This window comes from Saccopteryx bilineata, chromosome 1 (genome assembly GCF_036850765.1).
Source record: "Saccopteryx bilineata isolate mSacBil1 chromosome 1, mSacBil1_pri_phased_curated, whole genome shotgun sequence".
Lineage (NCBI taxonomy): Eukaryota > Metazoa > Chordata > Mammalia > Chiroptera > Emballonuridae > Saccopteryx > Saccopteryx bilineata.
Genome location: NC_089490.1, coordinates 76528949 through 76551549, shown reverse-complemented (window position 1 = coordinate 76551549; position 22601 = coordinate 76528949).

The window sequence follows — 22601 nt, the reverse complement described above, 5'->3', positions numbered from 1 at the left end:
GTTTGAAAATATCATTTCCCATTTAGTTGGCTGTTTGTTTATTTTGATATCAGTTTCTCTTGCTGAGCAAAAACTTTTTATTCTGATGTAGTCCCATTCATTTATCTTTGCCTTCACTTCTCTTGCCATTGGAGTCAAGTTCATAAAATGTTCTTTAAAACCCAGGTCCATGAGTTTAGTACCTATGTCTTCTTCTATGTACTTTATTGTTTCAGGTCTTATATTTAGGTCTTTGATCCACTTTGAATTAATTTTAGTACACGGGGACAGGCTGTAGTCAAGTTTCATTCTTTTGCATGTGGCTTTCCAGTTTTCCCAACACCATTTGTTGAAGAGGCTTTCTTTTCTCCATTGTGTGTTGTTGGCCCCTTTATCAAAGATTATTTGACCATATATATGTGGTTTTATTTCTGGGCTTTCTATTCTGTTCCATTGGTCTGAGTGTCTATTTTTCTGCCAATACCATGCTGTTTTGATTATCGTGGCCCTATAATATAGTTTAAAGTCAGGTATTGTAATGCCCCCAGCTTCATTCTTTTTCCTTAGGATTGTTTTGGCTATTCAGGGTTTTTTATAGTTCCATATAAATCTGATGATTTTTTGTTCCATTTCTTTAAAAAAATGTCATAGGAATTTTGATGGGAATTGCATTAAATTTATAAATTGCTTTGGGTAATATGGCCATTTTAATTATATTTATTCTTCCTATCCAAGAACAAGGAATATTTTTCCATCTCATTGTGTCTTTTTCTATTTCTCTTAGCAATGCCTTGTAGTTTTCTTTATATAGGTCCTTTACATTCTTTGTTATGTTTATTCCTAGGTATTTTTTTGTTGTTGTTGCAATCGTGAAGGGGATTATTTTTTTGAGTTTGTTTTCTAATATTTCATTGTTGGCATATAGAAAGGCTATGGACTTTTGTATGTTAATTTTGTATCCTGCGACCTTACTGTATTGGTTTATTGTTTCTAATAATCTTTTTGTGGAGTCCTTCGGGTTTTCGATGTATAGGATTATATCATCAGCAAAAAGAGATACCTTTACTTCTTCTTTTCCGATATGGATGCCTTTTATTTCTTTGTCTTGTCTGATTGCTCTGGCCAGAACTTCTAGCACCACGTTAAATAAGAGTGGAGAGAGTGGACAACCCTGTCTTGTTCCTGATTTAAGGTAGAAAGGCCTCAGTTTTATGCCGTTTAATATGATGTTGGCTGATGGTTTATCATATATTGCCTTTATCATGTTGAGATATTTTCCTTCTATACCCATTTTGTTGAGAGTCTTAAACATAAAATTGTGTTGTATTTTATCAAAAGCCTTTTCTGCATCTATTGATAAGATCATGTGGTTTTTGTTCTTTGTTTTGTTGATATGGTGTATTACGTTAACTGTTTGCGTATGTTGAACCATCCTTGAGATTCTGGGATGAATCCCACTTGATCATGATGTATTATTTTTTTAGTATGTTGTTGTATTCGGTTTGCCAGTATTTTGTTTAGTATTTTAGCATCTGTATTCATTAGAGATATTGGTCTGTAGTTTTCTTTCTTTGTGCCATCCTTGCCAGGTTTTGGTATGAGGGTTATGTTGGCCTCATAAAATGTGTTTGGAAGTATTGCTTCTTCTTCAATTTTTTGGACGACTTCGAGTAGAATAGGAACCAAGTCTTCTTTGAATGTTTGATAGAATTCACTAGTATAACCGTCTCGGCCTGGAATTTTATTTTTGGGGAGGTTTTTAATAGTTTTTTCTATTTCCTCCTTGCTGATTGGTTTGTTTAGGCTTTCTGCTTCTTCATGAGTCAGTCTAGGAAGGTTGTATTGTTCTAGGAATTTATACATTTCTTCTTAATTTTTTGTACTTGGTGGCATATAATTTTTCATTGTATTCTACAATAATTCTTTGTATATCTATGATGTCTGTGGTGATCTCTCCTCTTTCATTTTGGATTTTATTTATTTGAGTCCTGTGCCTTTTTTCCTTGGTGAGTCTTACCAAGGGTTTGTCAATTTTGTTGATCTTTTCAAAGAACCAGCTCCTTGTTTTATTGATTTTTTCTATAGTTTTTCTGTTCTCTATTTCATTTATTTCTGCTCTGATTTTTATTATCTCCTTTCTTCAGCTGGTTTTGGGTTGTCTTTGTTCTTCTTTTTCTAGTTCCTTAAGGTGTGAAGTTAAGTGGTTTACTTCGGCTCTCTCTTGTTTGTTCATATAGGCCTGAAGTGATATGAACTTTCCTCTTATTACTGCTTTTGCTGCATCCCAGAGATTCTGATATGTCGTATTTTCATTTTCATTTGTCTGTATATATCTTTTGATCTCTGCACTTATTTCTTCTTTGACCCATTCATTTTTTAGAAGTATGTTGTTTAGTTTCCACATTTTTGTGGGTTTTTCCCCCTCTTTTTTGCAGTTGAATTCTAGTTTCAAGGCTTTATGATCAGAAAATATGCTTGGTACAATTTCAATTTTTCTAAATTTGCTGATATTGTCTTTGTGGCCCAACATATGATCAATTCTTTAGAATGTTCCATGTACACTAGAGAAAAATGTATACTCTGTCGCTTTGGGATGAAGTGTCCTGTAGATGTCTATCATATCCAGGTGTTCTAGTATTTCATTTAAGGCCACTATATCTTTATTGATTCTCTGTTTGGATGACCGATCTAGAGCCGTCAGCGGTGTATTGAGGTCTCCAAGTATGATTGTATTTTTGTCAGTTTTTGTTTTAAGGTCAATAAGTAGCTGTCTTATATATTTTGGTGCTCCTTGGTTTGGTGCATATATATTAAGAATTGTTATGTCTTCTTGATTCAACTTCCCCTTAATCATTATGATATGACCATTTTTGTCTCTGAGTACTTTTTCTGTCTTGTAGTCAGCATTATTAGATATGAGTATTGCTACACCTGCTTTTTTTTGGGTGTTGTTTGCTTGGAGTATTGTTTTCTAGCCTTTCACTTTGAATTTGTTTTTATCCTTGTTGCTTAGATGTGTTTCTTGTAGGCAGCATATAGTTGGATTTTCTTTTTTAATCCATTCTGCTACTCTGTGTCTTTTTATTGGTAAGTTTAATCCATTTACATTTAGTGTAATTATTGACACTTGTGGGTTCCCTACTGCCATTTTATAAATTGCTTTCTGTTAGTTTTGTATCTAGTTTGATTCTTCTCTTTTGTTTTTCTATCATTTGTTTTTGTTTGTTTGTGTTCCATACTTCTTTCCTCTGTTGCTACCTTTTTAAGTCAAGTGTTTTTGTGGTGTTTTTTTCAAGGGTGGTTACCATTAAGTAATGAAAAGGGTACCTACCATATTCATTGTAGTACCCTATCTTGTGAGTATTTCTGCACTTCATCGTCCTTTGCTACTGTTAATCTCCATCCTCTCCCCCCTTTTTTTCCTTTGTTGTCACAGTTTAAGTTTGGTTTTATTGTGTTCTTGGTGGAGCTGTTACTTGTGGTGTTGTTTTCTTTTGTTCTTTGAATCTGGTTGGAAAACTCCCTTTAGTATTTCCTGGAGTGGGGGCTTTCTGCTGATAAATTCTCTCATCTTTTCTGTATTTGTGAATGTTTTTATATCTCCTTCGTACTTGAAGTATAGCTTTGATGGGTATAGTATTCTTGGCTGAAAGTTCCTCTCTTTCAGGGCTTTAAATATTGGGGTCCACTCTCTTCTAGCTTGTAGAGTTTCTGCTGAGAAATCTGATGATAATCTAATAGGCCTTCCTTTATATGTTGTACTCTTCTTTTTCCTGGCTGCCTTGAGAATTTTTTCTTTGTCATTGGTTTGTGTCATCTTCATTATGATGTGCCTTGGAGTGGGTTTGTTGGGGTTAAGAAAACTCGGTGTTCTGTTTGCTTCTTGAATTTGAGGCTTTAGTTCCTTCCACAGGCTTGGGAAGTTCTTGTCTATTATTTGTTTGAGTATATTCTCCATTCCATTTTCTTTCTCTTCTCCCTCTGATATACCTATTATTCTTATGTTATTCTTTCTGATGGAGTCAGACAATTCCTGTAGGGCTTTCTCGTTTTTTATTATTTTTGAGTCTCTTTCTTCTTCTCTCTGTTGTGCCTCAAGTTGTTTGTCTTCTATTTCACTAATCCTATCTTCAATCTGGGCTGTTCTGTTAGCTAAGCTTGTTACCTCGTTTTTCAGCTCGTGAATTGAGTTTTTCATTTCTGTTTGATTTGTTTTTATAGTTTCAATTTCCTTGGACATATATTCTTTGTGTTCATTGAGTTGTTTTCTGATCTCCCTATATTGCCTTTCTGTGTTTTCTTGTATATCTCAGAGTATTTTTAAGATTTCTATTTTAAATTCTCTGTCATTTAGCTCCAAGGCTTCCAATATGTTAAGTCTTTTCTCCATAGATTTTTCCACATCTAGTTGTGTTACCTCTCTTTCTTTTGTATTCATAATATTCGATTTCCTCTTTCTTATTGGCATCTGAGGGTGGTCTTGTTGATAGCACTAATTAGAATTAATAAAGAGTAAAAAGTAAAAAAAAAAAAAAAGGTAAAACACCCCACAAAAAAAAACAGTAATAATTTATTATTTCCCCCTTTTTTCTTTCTTCTCTTTCCCTCCTCTCCCCTCGTCAGGGAAATATTGTGATGATCTGTGAATTATATTATGCTAAATGGAACAAAAACTGCCTATAATGGAGGGCCTGATTTGGGGTGAAGAGTTCAAGGGGCAAAAAAAGGGACTAGGGACCTACTAAATGCAAAAAAAAAAAAAAAGAAAATCTTAGACAAGCATAAGATGATTTGCTTGTAAGTGATGGTCGACTAAGAGATATAATGAGAGGGATAAGAGGGAACCAGAAAAAAGGAGATAAAAAAGAATAATAAAGAAGAAAAAAATAAAAATAATAAGTAAAAATCTGTTGTATTAAGTGGACCGAAGACTAAATACAATGGAGACCTTGGGTTGAGAGGAATGCTAGTGAGTTAAAAAGCAACGTAAAAAGTACCCAAAATGCCACAAAAATAAACAAACAAACAAAAAAAACAAAAACAAAAGCAAAAAAGAAAAATAAAACCAAAAAAAACCCTTGAGTCCCAAATTAACTAATTTGTTCGTGATTGAGGATTAAATGGGAGGAAAAGTAAAACGAGAAACGAAAAAACGAATAGAAAGGAAAAAATAAGAAAAAGAGAAAAACGAAGGAAGAAAAAAAAAGGAAGAGAAAAAAACAAAATAAAGCAAAACAAAAAGCACAAAAGAGGAGAGAGTGAGAGTTAAGTGTTTTGGAGTATAACCTTAAAGGAGGGTGAGGATGAAGAAAAGAAATAAAATGTAACACTCATGGGTAGTGTAGTTCAAGAAAAGGGAAGCATAAGATGGGCAGAGAATAGAAGGACCGAGGTGGAGGAAATAGAAATAATAATAATAAATGCAATAAGATAGAAGAAACAAACAACAACAAAAAAAAATTAGTGGAACAAGTTGTAAAGTCTGTGGATTTTTCTTGATTTTGAGAGGTTAACTTCTTCCTTTTTCTTTTCTCTCCCTCTTCCTGGTCGGTGACTCTGTATCCCAGGCTCTGCCCCTGTGTCACACTTAGGTAGGGATTTGCAGTTGATGGGATTCTATGGCAATGTCATATAATTGGCTTTAGTCTTGCTGGTAGTCAAGGCTTGTTGGCGTTTGCAGGGTCCAACGATGAGAGAGTTTGCTTTCCTGGAGTCTCTCTCCTAGTCCCCCCTTCCTGAATTAGCAGACTGGTGATCCAGCTATAAGGCTGCAACTGCTTCTGCCTGGGGAGTAAGAGGCTCAAAGAGCTGGGAAATCCCCACTCCCTCCCCACTCAGCGCAAGGCTTTGGGAAAGGCTCTGGCAGTCAGAGCCTCCAGTGTAATCAGGCGGGGGTGGGAGTCAATTGTTGTCAAGGTGACTGTTCAGCGCCTAGCATTCAGTTTGACCACTCAACCCAGGCTTTCCACACTTTGTAGCCTGTTTTGGCTGGGAAGAAGAGGCACTAGTCTCTGCTTGCGACTAGTGTAGTATAGATCTTATTATCTGCCAAGTCCCTCTTGTTAGCGTTTATCCCTGAATATGGAGGCTCTATCAATCAGAAGTTGCCCCCACCCCTTTAGCGAGAGGCACTAAAAAATATCACGCCTCTTCTCTTGGATCGCTGAACTGAGAGATCTTATCAATTAGAACTGAGGGTGCGCAGATTTCATGGGTTAAGCTAATTTCAGTGATTGGGTCCGCAGCTGTGCTCCCGAAGGTATTTCAGGCTGCCTGCGCGCCCCTCCCCCAACGCTTGGTTGTTAGCTTGAATGGCTGGGTGAGGTGCCCCGCCCACGGAGAGAATCTCCCAAGTAGGGAAGACCGCCCTGGCGCCTCTCCCGCTCGCCCCGCCGCTGGCGGCTGGGGCGCACAGGGTGCAGGATAATGGGGCATCCTGGGTGTGCGGGCCAGTAGGGCGCTCTGGGCGTGTGGGATGCCCAGGGCACGCGCGCAAATGGGGTGCTCCGAGCACTGGTGGCTGGGGACTCTCACTCGCAGTGCGCAGTGCGCGGGCCGCTGGTAACGTTAGCGGTGCTCGTTCTGCAACTGGACCGGGCGCGCGCCGGCGGCTGCTCGCCGCTCCCGAGTGTGGGCCGACTCACCACAGGCACACTCCCTCCGCGGTTTGAATGAACGTTTCTGCGGCAGTTAGCTTCCTCCACAACCTCGTCTCTCAGATTCAAGTGATATCAGTCCTTTCGCTTTCAGTTTGTGTGGAACTCCGGAATGCTCCGAGGATAAATTTTTCTGTTTCTAGTTGATAATTTTGTTGTGATTTTGGGGAGATCTGTCGAACGCTCTGCTCACGGCGCCATTTCCGTGACGTCACTCTCCACGTTAACTGTTTTACGTATGTTGAACCATCCTTGAGGTTCTGGGATGAATCCCACTTGATTATGATGTATTATTTTTTTAATATGTTGTTGTATTTGATTTGCCAGTATTTTGTTTAGTATTTTAGCATCTGTATTCATTAGAGATATTGGTCGTTTTCTTTCTTTGTGCTGTCCTTGCCAGGTTTCGGTATGAGGGTTATGTTGGCCTCATAAAATGTGTTTGGGAGTATTGCTTCTTCTTCAATTTTTTGGAAGACTTTGAGTAGAATAGGAACCAAGTCTTCTTTGAATGTTTGATAGAATTCACTAGTATAACCGTCTCGGCCTGGACTTTTATTTTTGGGGAGGTTTTTTAATAGTTTTTTCTATTTCCTCCCTGCTAATTGGTCTGTTTAGGCTTTCTGCTTCTTCATGACTCAGTCTAGGAAGGTTGTATTGTTCTAGGAATTTATCCATTTCTTCTAGATTGTTGAATTTGGTGGCATATAGTTTTTCATAGTATTCTACAATGATTCTTTGTATATCTATGATATCTGTGGTGATTTCTCCTCTTTCATTTTGGATTTTATTTATTTGAGTCCTGTGCCTTTTTTCCTTGGTGAGTCTTGCCAAAGGTTTGTCAATTTTGTTGATCTTTTCAAAGAACCAGCTCCTTGTTTTATTGATTTTTTTTCAATTTATTGATTTTTTTCAATAAAACAAGGAGCTGGTTCTTTGAAAAGATCAACAAAATTGACAAACCTTTGGCAAGACTCACCAAAGAAATTCAGTTTGAAATTTTATTATCTTTTCATTATTTATTTCTTTGCACATAATTTGTCTTAGTTTTTAAAGCTTTGGGTAGAAATAAAGAGCAAATGTTTGTCCTCTTGACTGTGAATAGTATGTCATTAATATCTTGAGAAATAGGTTAAATTGTTAAAGACAGAATTTGGACTTTCCTGAGCTATATGGCAAAATATCACTATAAAAAACCATCATAATGCATTTTCCTATACTTGCTTAACATATGTAATTTTATACATTCCTTAACCCATATGGAAATAAGAATTGTGTTTCACATGATTTTGCTCAGTACTTCTCAACCTTGACTATATAACAATCATGTGGAGAGTTTTAAAAAGTTTTAAAAATTGATTTTATCAGTGATGGTAATTTAATCAGTATATTGGTGAGACTCTGGGAACATCATTATTTAAAGTTCTAGTGATGATTACAATATTAAACAAGTTTCATAATAAATAACCTATATTCTATATCCTTTAATGAAATATGTTTACATGTGTATTCATGAAATAAGTAAGTTTTTAAACATGATGTAATTATCTAACTAAAAATAGATATATATATTATTAATTAATTTCTATTTCTGCTTTTGTGAGAACTAATTATTTACATATGTATATAAAACACAATGGTATAGTGGCTTTATGTAATTAACCTGGTATGATGAACTTCTGCTTGGGAAAAGTACAATTCTGAAAAGGTTTATTTCCATGCCTTTACCTCTATTCTGAGACTAATATGTAAAGGGCAGGGAGAAAGAGAGGCAGTAACAGCATCATTAATAAGCAATGCTTGGGCTGTTATAAAGTATTATATATGATACAGGCTCACCAAATGTTAAAAGTAATCAGAAAAACAAGGAGAAAAGAATTAAGTTTACAAAAAGAAAGAGCAAATAGAGTTTTTGAGAAACTCTTTTTGATTCATTTTCTTTTATATGAGAGAAAGAAAAAGGAGGAAATATAATTGGCCAGAAGAACTGAGAAAAGGACCCAAGTCAAACTAAGATATCCTCAGATTAACATTTTATTCTGTTATACTTGGCCTTTAATAAAAAAATGTTCTTTGAACACACACTGTATCTGATGTTCTATTCTTGTTCTGTAAAGACTCTCAGTTTCTTCTCTGAAATCCAAATAGAAAAAATGTTATAATTCTTCACCCTCCCCTTTTGATGTCCTGGAAACTTCTCCAGTAAACATAGAATGTATTCACTTAGTTCCTATTAATACCAAATATTTGCTAAATATTGAGAGAGAAAAAAATCTAAATATAATCATACTGTTAGGAATTCAGCCACTCCACATACAGAATCAAGATTTACACATGAGACACTAAGTTTCAGTATGATTGATACACTGATGAAGGAAGGATATACTTAGATCGGACTCTCTTATTAGATACTTCTAGTTGTAAACTCAGTTAAAATGTATACTCTTATAATTAAAAGAGAGATATTCACATTCTGCTATGCCTTATCTCAGCCTCCTGTACATAGAAGAAACATGACAATATTATTATAGCTATTTATCTCTCTCCTTGTCAAGGCTAATAAATGATAAAAGGAGTCATGAATTGAAATTTTTTTCTTTAAGGACTGGTGAAGAGGGAACGAGTTTGATATTTTTCTCAAATGAATTAATAAATATATTTCTTTAATAGATCTTGCCCAATTAAATGATCTTCATAAAGTATTTTGGGAATTCTGATGTATATAATATATGAAGCAGTATTGCATTGATATTGTTTTCTACCTATTAAAAAATCATTTATGCTCTTCATTAGAAAAGTTTGCAATAACTCCAGTGAAATCAGGTTGTTGTTTTTTTTTTAATAAACGGAACCACTTTATTTTATTTTTTTATTTTTTTATTTTTTTCAGAGACAGAGAGAGAGAGTCAGAAAGAGGGATAGATAGGGAGAGTCAGACAAGGACAGAGAGAGATGAGAAGCATCAATCATTAGTTTTTTCTTGCGACACCTTAGTTGTTCATTGATTGCTTTCTCATATGTGCCTTGACCATGAGGCTATAGCAGACTGAGTAACCCCTTGCTTGAGCCAGCGACCTTGGGTCCAAGCTGGTGAGCTTTGCTCAAACCAGATGAGCTCATGCCCAAGCTCTGGTGACCTCAGAGTCTTGAACCTGGATCCTCCGCATCCCAGTCCAATGCTCTATCCACTGTGCCACCACCTGGTCAGGCGAAGTCAGGTATTGATTTGAACATTTTGCTCTGAAATTATACTACTGAAAGGGGGCATGCCTTTATGGCTTTGAGCTGGTGACATCATTGATTTTTGTCTAACTGCCTATATTAATTCCTAAGGATGTATATTTTCTTTCATGAAAGACTCAGATATTCCCAATTAGTAAAACAAGCTGAGTGCAATATCACATTTAATAAAACGAGCCAAGCAGTATTGTATTTCATAACACTGGGGAACAAATTTTTTTTCATTTTCTGTTTCATGAGATTTTAGAACTGTTTCTATGTATTTCTGCATCGCTGATTCCAAATCTGAAATCCATTTTTTAGTGATGCTCTAGTTTTTATGCAATTTTAATTTCTTTTTCTTACCGTTAATGGCATCCATTGGTTTTTAAATTGGAGTTAAGGGCAACAACTCTTGGATTGAACAAAACCACAAGGCAATTAATGTTTTACAAACACCACCTTTACAAAATTATAGTTGTTTTTAAATGTAAAATTTATTATCTGATAAAAACACCCTCTTACTTTGTTTTAAGATTGAATCATGGCTTCTTCAAATAGGCATAAATGTAAGAATAGTCCTGACACTTTCTGTTATTTATGTGGTTGTTACACACTTCAACGTCAAAGGTGCAATATTTCATCATTTGTGACACATGCATATATTACCTATTGCACCAAGTTCCCCTTGGCAATCAAGACAAGAATTGGGCACCTCATTTTGTGTGTCATAATTGTGAGGAAATGCCTTGTGACTGGACAAAAGGAAAACGCAAAGGAAGACCTTTTGGTATTCCTATGGTTTGGCATGCACCTAAGGACCACAGCAGTGACTGTTATTTCTGTCTGACCCATACAAAGGGCATCGGCAAGAAGAAACAGCATATGATCGTATATACTAATATTCCTTCAGCAATACGACCTATCCCACACTCTGATACACTCCCGGTTCCAGTTTTCAATGGTTTTATTTCTTCTAAGGACAAAGAAAATGAACATGGTGTACGAGTGTATTTTGATAAGATGCATGAGGAAATGGTTGTAGAATCTGAACGGTCTTCTTCTGATGTCAAGCAGTCAGTATGCCCTCAGAAGTTTAGCCAACCCGAATTGAATGACTTATTAAGAATGACATAAAAATTGTCCTCGACTTTCTGAAGTATGAGGAGCATAACTGGATCATTTGTGTGGATCTTTAAAATGGTAAATTTCCTGCTAGGACAACAGAGAGGTTTCACGAAGTATCCTTGCTTTCTGTGTTTGTGGGACAGCCGAGCTTGGGAGAAACACTGGACACAGAAGGAGTGGCCGAACCGTGAAGCTCTTGAAGTAGGGATGCAAAATTTTGTGAATGAACTTGTAGTTAATCAAGACAGGATCATATTTCCCCCACTTCACATCAAACTTGGTTTAATGAAGCAGTTTGTTCAGGCTTTGAATAGAAAAAATGAATGCTTTCAACATATTATTTCTGCTTTTCCTGCCTTGTCTTTTGAGAAGATAAAAGCAGGTGTATTCGATAGACCTCGAATCCTCACCCTCATATGTGATGAAGAATTTGCCAGGGAGATGAATAAGGAGGAGAAAGCAGCATGGCAGTCTTTTGTGGCAATTACAAAGAACTTCCTTGACAACAAACAATCAGAAAACTATGAACTTCTGGTTCAAAGGATGCTGTTGGCTTTCTGCGATATTGGATGTAACATGAGCATTAAGATTCACTTCCTGAACAGTCACCTTGATAAGTTTTCTGAAAATCTTGGAGCTGTTTGTGATAATCAGACTACAGCTGGAGCATCAAACAAGATTGTCCTCAATAAGTACACAAACTCAAGAACTACAAATGCAAATTTTTGACTGAATAGAATTTAAATAAGTTTTGTGCAAATTTTATGATTAAAATAAGTGTTTTAATATGTTCTATTTCAAAATTGTAGACAAATTTTGATGCAATCATATCTTTTAGTGTACTAGTGTGTTTACTGCATTATGTAAATTATTATATTTTCACAAATATGATGCCCAAGAAGACATTCTACTTCATTATGTTAAACTAAATGTTGGAAATTTTACAATAAGATGAAAACTTAAATCTTAAATTGCAAAAAAAACTGTAGCTTACAGAGAAAAACTAATGTCAGATTTGAGATCAGCACACTCAACTTAGGTAAGAACAAGTGTTTTTGTGGATGCAACAGAAGTTTTGTTCCCCAGTGAATTGTTGCCAATTTATCTTTTTTGGAGGTGACCGTAAATTTGATTTTATATGGGGAAACTGAAGATTACATACAGTGTATCAAAAACATGAGTTTCTCAAGAGAAGGCAGGACATAAACTAGGGGGTGTTTCACATTGAGGAGACAAAAAAGGAGCTAATTGCACCTGGAAGAAAGTCCTTTTAGTTAGCTGATATATGTAAAGCTACAAATATTAATCGATCCTCAAATGAGAAATATTATAATACTATGACATTAGAGAGAAACCATATCTGATGGCTGGTTGTATGGACAGCTAAAGAAATGAAAAGGGAAAAAGAAACTCTTTGATCCTTTCTTACTTCCCATTATTGTCTTTCTTTACTTAGTCTATCTCTTAATGATTGGATTGGTATCTCCTAGGAATTTGTTCCTGACTTACTTCTTTTCTTTTTCAACATGCCGTCTGCAAGCAATTCCATGTTCCCTTTTGCTTTTCTATGGCTTATGTATGCAAACACCTAATTAGTAATTTTAGCCAGACAACACATTGAGTACCCGTCAATTTATCCTTAACAAACAGTGGTCTTCTGTACTTGGCTTTGTATCAAGAACTACAATTCGCCTGACCTGTGGTGGTGCAGTGGATAATGCATCAACCTGGAAATGCTGAGGTCGCTGGTTCGAAACCCTGGGCTTGCCTGGTCAAGGCACATATGGGAGTTGATGCTTCCAGCTCCTCCCCCCTTCTCTCTCTCTGTCTCTCTCTCCTTCTCTCTCTCCTCTCTAAAAATGAATAAAGAAAAAAAAAAAGAACTACAATTCAACACTAGAAAGAGTTTATTATTGAAATTCCAAATCTAGTATTTCTTTAATATTGCTTTTTCACCATATAGCCAATAGTATTCATTGAGGATGAAGGATTATTTTCATGTTGATAAGGAAAAATTTCATTTTTATATTTTTTACATGTTTTTGTACACATTTCAAATTTTAAAGTTATTATAAATCAACTATGAAAATGATTCATTATGTAGAACAAAAATAAGTGACTAAATATTAAAATAATATTACAGTAGGATTGAAATAGTTGACAGACAACAAGTAATTCATATAATTCTGTATATATTTAATAATACAACACTTTTTGACAGAATTGATTCATATTTTTAAAAGTAAAATTATCAATCCAAATTATTTTTATTTATTTTTATTAACTTTATACATCAACTCTAATCTTGATTCATATATTCTTGGTTGCCAGTATATAAAAATATCACAACATTTTAAAGCATTTCTTGCTTATTCTCTTTTCAATTGCAGTTTAACACATATGATGTTATTATTTTTGAGGATTCAGCTGTCACACTGTGATCTCATCACAAGGAGAAGAAAGAGTATTTGTTATATTGACAGTTAATTAGCAACCTTAGGTTTGAAGTGGCAGAGAGATATTTTTAAAAAAAATAAAGAAAACAAGCATGGGGAAATTCTCTTTTAAAGATATCACAGAAAATTCTTTGCTATAATTAAAATGTTTCTACAGACAATATTTTATATTACATATAAAGTTAAATATTCTATTTTACTATGTGTCTCTGCTCATAATGTTTCATATTATAACTTCTGAAAATTGCAAACTATATAGTCATTTAGTATAGTCTATTTAATATATGATAATTCATAACTTAGTCTTGCCTTTGTGTATGTGAAATTCAGCAGTGGTGTTTAATTTTTATCAAAACATACTTCAAGGTATTTCATAGTAAATTATGACAATAATATAGAAAAAAAGATAGTTCCAAAGGTGATAAGATGATTCTGAATCTATCAGTGACCATTTAAATAAGACAAGTTTTAAAAGTTTACCAAAGTCTCTATACTCTGGTTTCTCTTTAGAACTTATAAATCTTTCACCTTTTAAGTCTATCAGAGTCTCAAATTTTGTTTAGAAGATTCTCAATAGTCTCAAATTTTGAGGTATTATTTATGCAAATTAAAGGTTAGGAGCAGAGAAAATTATATTGTACATTAGGGGTAAAATATTCAATTGGATTTCATGCACAATTCAATGCAACTGCATTTGTTAATAGATCAGATTTCACTGTCAGATCAGTTGCTTTATTGACATTTAGAATAAATTTTAATGTTCAAATTATTAGAGATATATATAAAATTATTTCAAATCTATCTTTTATGCATAGAAAACCATCTTAGGTGGGTTGCATTTCTACTAATCTATCAACCAGATTCATCTCTTTTACTTTCACAATTCAGATAAAAATTACAGAGAAAGCATGTTAATGATCTTCCAAACCTATTTAATACATATCTATTCTTAAAGACCTATTCTTAAATTCTCCTCTCACTTCGGTCACCACTCCTATTACAGTACCATTGTTACAGTCTTCAAATTTAAAATATGCTCCCTCTGTGAAAGAGTATCTTAATTCTCCCATTGAGGAACAATCTTACAGATTGTTTGACATAGTTCATATCATCTCTTACCGTAGGCGTTTAAAATATCAACAGTGCGTATTCTGGATATAGCATCTATTTAAGGAATTCCCCCCTTATTAGTGAGTTTTATCCCCGCTACTTTTTGTTGTTGTTGGGTTCCATCTCAGGGTTGCTAGTTTCTCTTTTAGAAAGGTTGGGTTTTCCATGTTATTAGAGTGTGTGGAGTGGTCCACTAAGTCCCTAATTCATGAGTCTACTTGTCAACATATGTATGCTGCAGTCTCTTGGTTCCATGGCCAAACTCTTGTGACATCATACAAAGCTAATACAGCAATAGAGCTACAAATATTTTACTAAATATCTACACTAACTATGAATAACATAATTTAATAATATGATATAAATTTAATTTTAATTAAAATGACTTTAAAAATAATATTTCTGGCTTATTTCATTTAACATAATAGTGAAATAAGCCAGGCAGAAAAAGAAAAATATATGACCTCACTCATTTGAGTAATCCAATGAACAATGTGAACTGAGTAACGGAATTGAGACAGAGGAGAGATCAAAGGGACCAGAGGAAAAGAGAACAGAGGGAAAGGGGATGATAGGATGGGATAAACCTGAAGGGAAGGGGGGAGGGCATTCTGGAGAGGGGGCAAGGGAGACGTTGAGGGAAATATGGAAGAGGGGGATGCATTTGGGACAACATTAGGATCTGTAAACACAATAAATTAAAATCAATAAAAAAAGAATATTTCTGAACAATTACTAATATTTTTCTCTATTAATGAATGTATATATAATGAAATATTTCTTGATATAGGGAAAGTAAATCATCAAATATATCCTATAACTACAATTTGTTTTGTATTTTACTTTTTTAAATTACTATTTAGTTAAATGTAAAGCTTGACTTTATTATTGTCAAAATTACTATTATGTGCCCTCTCCTAATAGGACATAAAGACTTTTATTTGTGAAGATTTTTCTCTCTACCACTGCTTACTCATTCGAACAGTACTGAAGCAGAGCAAAGCTAAATATTTCAAGTACTGATAATATGCTTACGTTTAATTTCTGAGACATTTGAAAAATAATTATACTTTATGCCAAGGTGTGTAACATCTAGAAAATAGAAGATGGAGCAAAAGTAGGTTTATAATTGTTCATATGGAAAATAATACAATAATTAATAAATAATAATATAAGCATAAACTCTGTTTTGTATACTCACAATTATAAACCTACTTTTGCCTCACACTGTATACATGATGTAATATCAGTTATTCTTATTAAAAAGAAACATACCGTTTATTTTAAAAGGATGCCACATATTTTAAGTCACTCATCAATAAATCAACACACAGGCCCTGGCCGGTTGGCTCAGCGGTAGAGCGTCGGCCTGGCGTGCGGGGGAGTCCCGGGTTCAATTCCCAGCCAGGGCACACAGGAGAGGCACCCATCTGCTTCTCCACCCCTCCCCCTCTCCTTCCTATCTGTCTCTCTCTTCCTCTCCCGCAGCCGAGGCTCCATTGGAGCAAAGATGGCCCGGGCGCTGGGGATGGCTCTGTGGCCTCTGTCTCAGGTGCTAGAATGGCTCTGGATGCAACAGAACACAGCCCCCTGGTGGGCATGCCGGGTGGATCCCGGTCGGACGCATGCGGGAGTCTGTCTGACTGCCTCCCCGTTTCCAGCTTCGGAAAAATGAAAAAAAAATAAAAATCAACAAACAACTATTGGCAAAGATGTGAAGAAAAGGAAACCCTTGTACACTGTTGGTGGGAGTGCAGATTGGTTCAGCCCGTATAAAAAACAGTATGGAGGTTTTTCAAAAGGTTAAAAATGGAACTGCCTTATACCCCAGCAATTTCACTTCTGAATATATATCCAGATAAACTCAAAACCCATTTAAAAAATATATATGATATATATACATCCTATATTTATCGCAGCAATATTTACAATAGTCAAGATATGGAAGAAACCCAATAGTCCATCAATAGAGGAGTAGATAAAAAGTGGTGGTACATATATACAGTGGAATATCTTACCATTTGCAACAGCATGGATTGACTAGAGGATTTTATGCTAAGTGAAATAAGCCAGACAGAGAAAGATAAATATTATATATTTAATTTTGCTTATATGTGGAATTTAAAAAGCAAAAAAAATGAACAACAAAATAGAAACAGATTTATATTGATAGATACAGAAAACAGACTGATGGTTTCCAGAAGGGAGAGAGGCTGGGGGGCTGGGCAAAAAATATGAAGAGATTAATTTAGTCACAGAGATGTAAAATATAGCACAGAGAATATATCGAATATATCAATATTGTAATAACTATATATGGTGCCAAAAGGGGACTTAAAATACAGGGGGATAACTTTGTAAAGTGTATGATTGTTTAACACTATACTGTTTACCTGAAACTAATACAAAATAATATTGAATGTAAACTGGAAAATAAAATAAAATAAATTAATAAATAATAAAAACTATTAAGCTCTAAGTATTTTATTTTGAAGTTTTAGCACAGATAAATATCCATGTGTTATTAAAAGTTGGATATGGTTCTTTGATTTCCACACACACACATGCATACACACATATATCCATATATGCATATATGTGTGAACTAGTCAATGCCAGCCCAAATCAATGACAGCCTGTGTCAGTGGCAGCCAATATATAAAGAGAGACTGATTATCTCCTTCCAAAGCTATAAATCATGTTAGTACCTTTAAAATATTCACTATTACGAATATATTTTTATTACTCATGCTTCCTTAATTTCATTAAATTTTATTATAGTTACTATTTGTATAGAAACAGAGATGACTTCTAATGAGACCTATAAGTAGTTCTGGAATGTCACAATGATATTTCACTGTGGGTTGTTATCTGGTTGTAAATCTTTTTCTATTCTAGGAATATTTATACCCAAAAAGGAGATTTCCCAGAAATGGCAGTAAAGCCCCCTGACAGATTGGATATCACATCTTCAGCAAATCTTTTTGTCTTGATTCCTAGCTTTCAAAAAGCCAAATGTGTCTGAAATGTTAAAACAGAAACCTCTGGGAGGACACTTTAAAGAGACTTCAAGTTTTTGGAGCACTAACACTTAAAAAGCTTATCACAAAATTTTGCCAGGCACCCTACAATCTTTTCATTTTACTTTACTCACCTAATTCTAATAGATTAATAATAGAATATATATATGTATATGTGTGTGGAATAAAAATTAAACTGTAGTAAAATTTTAAAAAGTCCAAACACAACAAAGCTACATTTAAAATAAAAAAATCAAATATAATAATATTTTCAGGTTTTAAAAATCAATTTCAATCTAAAATATACATTAACCTCAGTTATAAATATTATGAATTTATCTTAATTTAGACCCACATTAAAGGCAGATTTTCTACAATTTTCATGGACAATCACTTCTAAAACTCTTCTATTTCTTCAGGGAAACTGTGTTCCAATTAATATATCCCACAAAAGCACCTTCTTTCTTCTGATTTACTCCACTTTCAGCTCAACATTATTTTTTGAAATTTAGTTTTATATTACAAGCCTCTAGTTTCTGGGTGGAGCACAGAGTGCATTCCTAGCAGCTGTGGCTGATGCAATGCTGCGAGAATACTCCAGCTCCCAGAACCCTCCTGGGCATACACAGGAAGGGAGCTCACCCACTGTAAGGAAGTGACTCAGTGCCAACCGCACAGCTCCCTGATCTTTTCAGCCATTGGCTTTGAGAAACACGCTGTAATACCCTATAGGCGGAACCTGTGTATATAAGCTAGCTTACTTCCTGAATAAAGTGGATCTGCGTCACTAAACCTGGTCCCCAGAGTCGGGTCTTTGCGTCTCCGTCATCCTCACCCCCGGCAGGACTTGTCCACACTAGTTCATTTATTTTAATTGCAGTTTTGGATTCCACTTATGATGCTATTATCTATCTAACATTTTCCTCTCATTGTACATGATTTTATTTTAATATTTGTTATTGAAAATAATGCTATTGCAAACATTGAATATGAACCCATATAGAAGTATCTAGAGTTTCTGAATGACACACATCTTAGAGGAGAATAAGTTTTGTAAATTTACCAAATAATAAATTGCTTTCCAAAAAGTTGTAAAAATTACCTTCTCACATAATAATAATGTATGATAATTCCAACTTCACTATATCTTTAAAACACCTTGCTATTGAACTTCTGCTAGTTACTGTAGAATCCCAAAAGATGAAATAAATGCTCAGATACTTACTCGGTGCTTTGATTTCCACAGTGACTCAAATTGAGACATTCACATAGTCATCCATAAATAATGCTGAGTTTATATACACACCTGGAAAATTTTTTAATTCATCAGGAAAGTTCAAAAATATTCATCAGATATTCTCAATTACAAAAGTAAAAAATATTAAAATATTCATATATTTGTTAGCTTTGTATTTTCTAGGCCAATTTATTATGAATTAAAACATGTATTTTACTTTGTTATTATTTATAATTAAGAATGCTAGACTGTCTTGTTTAAACAAACAGCAATAATGAAGCATGGAGCTTCTTTCTTCCAGTGTTTCAGAAATATACCAGTGGAATAAAATCCTGTTTTGATAAATACAGTTTCTTAGATGCTTATGTAAACATTATATTTTGGTGATTAGATTTTATTTTATTTTATTTTATTTTTTTCATTTTTCTGAAGCTGAAAACAGGGAGAGACAGACTCCCGCATGCGCCAGACCGGGATCCACCCGGCACGCCCACCAGGGGCGATGCTCTGCCCACCAGGGGGCGATGCTCTGCCCATCCTGGGTGTCGCCATATTGCGACCAGAGCCACTCTAGCGCCTGAGGCAGAGGCCACAGAGCCATCCCCAGCGCCCGGGCCATCTTTGCTCCAATGGAGCCTTGGCTGCGAGAGGGGAAGAGAGAGACAGAGAGGAAAGTGCGGCGTAGGGGTGGAGAAGCAAATGGGCGCTTCTCCTGTGTGCCCTGGCCGGGAATCTAACCCGGGTCCTCCGCACGCTAGGCCGACGCTCTACCGCTGAGCCAACCGGCCAGGGCCGGTGATTAGATTTTAAAGTCAGTCAATGTTTTTTGGTACAGTACAGAAAACATTTGAACCAATATGAAACAGGATTTATAATTTCCTATCAGAGGGCTCAAGTTTCTATTGTCGATTTTGGGGGAAATCACTTGTCTGACATACAAATTTGACTCTTAATGTGTGTATGGCCAGCAGTCGCAGCCATCACAGCCATGCACATGTAGGTTCCCATTGGATTTGGGCATACGGTAAAGAAACAGTAGAGCCAAAAAAATGGTGGGTCATCCTTTTATTAAAGTCTCACACTGGCCGATGAGCAAACACATACGGAAAATACTTCCCTCTTCATTCAGAGCTCACAGAGCCATGACATATTGTCTGGTTCCACAACCAGGAGAATGTTCTCTGGTTTCTCATAGAATCAAAGGCCCCACCAGTCCAGTGGAGCTCGCAAAAGCCCCTCACCTCTGGTTCCCCATTTGCACACCTTCTCACTTCTCTTCCAACATGGCTTCTTCTTCAGCACTCTGCATTCTCTCTGCTCTCTCTCTCTGCAAACAAGGCTTCTCTCTTCCTTACTTCTCTTTTCAAAACTTTCTGGTGGAAAACCTCTCCTCCAGCAAACATTAGCAAAACAATGGCCTTTCCCAAGCAGGAAGGTAATTTGCAACTTTATAGATCACACATACCTGGCTCTGCCCAGCCCCCAATGCAAACTATAAGTGAGCAAACATGAAAATCATATTTTACAAACTTATTTGACCAACAATGTGAAATTCTTTTCCTGGATATTAATATTGTGTCTTATCTCTATAGATGAAATTAACTATATGAAAGACTTTCACTGGGATAACACTTTTTGTCCATGTGAAGTTTTTTCACAGATTTGAAATATATGAATATTGGCATCGGTTTGCACTTAGAGACTTTTGTACATGACAAGAATCATTTACTGAGCAATAGAAGCCCAGAAAATGATTCATAATTTATAGATTTTTTTCTAAAATAGAAGTTACCTTTTCACACTATTCTTGGTAGTAAAGCTAGGAGATTTTAATTAGTCATTACATAGATATGACTCATTCCAGTTAGAATTTCACAAAAAGTGTAAGCAAGTGATTGGCATAGGAGAAAGAAATATATACATGCATACCACTGATCTTTACATAATACTATTGCCTATTTTAAAACACTAATAATGTCTTTGTTATTAGAATGATATAATAAACATTTAAAATGGTTAGTTGAAATATATACTAATATTAATATTGGAATTGTACTAGTTTAGAATCAACTACTGAGCACAATTTTAAATGGACTAATGATATTAATTTCTGTAGATCTTATAAAAAAGATATATCACACTATATCAAAGATATCAGTAAAAGAAGTATGTGCATATCACCCAAATAACTGTCCAGAGACAAACTATAGCAGTTCTTTTAACAGAAAAAAAATTAAATAAAAATTATTTACTAAATGTGGAAGCACCAGATAAGAAAAGTACAAAAAACAATAACAAAATAGCACAAATATAAGAGTATGCAAGGTCACTAAAGAAAGGGAACAGGCTGAAATGACTAACAACAGAGAAGCTTGCTGGAGATCTCTGCAGAGCTTAAATTCAGACTCTTGAGAAGGGGGTGCTGTTAAGTTGCGGCTGTTGTCTCAGAAATCAAAGGTCCCTGGGGAACTAAGGTCAAGCTTCTAAGTGAGCACTAGCTAAAGGGTATTGAGGTCTTTAAGCAACAAAGTAAGATGATTTCTAAAGGTATAGAGAAATTGCAAAATGGATTCAGTTGCTGTTATAGAAATAGAGTGTTACCAGCAGGATGATGAAGGATTGCCAGTGATGCTTAGAGCATCAAGAAGTGAGACAGAAACAAGAAGAAAACTATAAGGCACAAATCCCTTCTTTCTCAAGTTTGCCAATCACCTTCTATTAGTAAAAACTGAGAGTAGCTGTCAAAACAGAAATTGGTTTGGATAGTCCCAGTCAGCATAAAAAATTGGTTTAAAGGTGAAAGAAACAATAGCTTAAGAGTTGGCATAATAAAAAAAAGGGGCTTGATTATTTAGGAAATATATTTTTTTCCTGAGGTATATATATATGTGTGTATGGATGGATGGCTACCAATGCATACAAACTTCATTTATTTATATACATATATATTTTTATATATGTACATGTGTGTATTATATGTATACTTTAAGTATATATTAATTTGTATTATATGAGCACATATAGGAAAGTAAATGTATAAAACTATATATGGATATATAATTAAATGTGAATATATATAAAGTTTTAGATATATGATACAAATTTAATGTCAAATTCAGGAAATTTATACTTCCTAATTAATATGTGTTAAGCCTAATCTGGAGAGACCCGAAACATTGAAGACATGAACAAAGTCCGTCGATTACACATCAAAGCTTTATTGTCTAGCTTGACCAAGCAGCAGCAACTCTGATAGAGGTCTGGGGGAGAGCGCGTCGGCCCTTTGTTCTACTTAGTTTTTTTTTTTTTTTTTTTTTTTAGAGAGGCGAGAGACAGAGAGGGAGAGAGAGGAGACAGAAACAGAGAGAGAGAAGGGGGGAGGAGCTGGAAGCATCAACTCCCATATGTACCTTGACCAGGCAAGCCCAGGGTTTCGAACCGGTGACCTCAGCATTTCCAGGTTGACGCTTTATCCACTGCGCCACCACAGGTCAGGCTGTTCTACTTAGTTTTTATAGTTTTGTAAGTGGGAAGTACAGAAGCAAAAATTGTAATTAGGAGCCCCTTACCACTATTTGTTATAGTCATATGTCCTTTAACATGATAGGACCACGTTCAATTTGCAAGCCATACATTATTTTGGAGAAAACAAAATTTACAAGTCAACACAATGGTAGAAAGATGTCTTTTTACATATTAAAAGGCATTCCTATATTATCTAGTGTTTATCTGCCATCTCTCTGTTCAGAGTCACACGTGTTAATCACACGCATTTACATAGAAGAGGTAGTTTCTG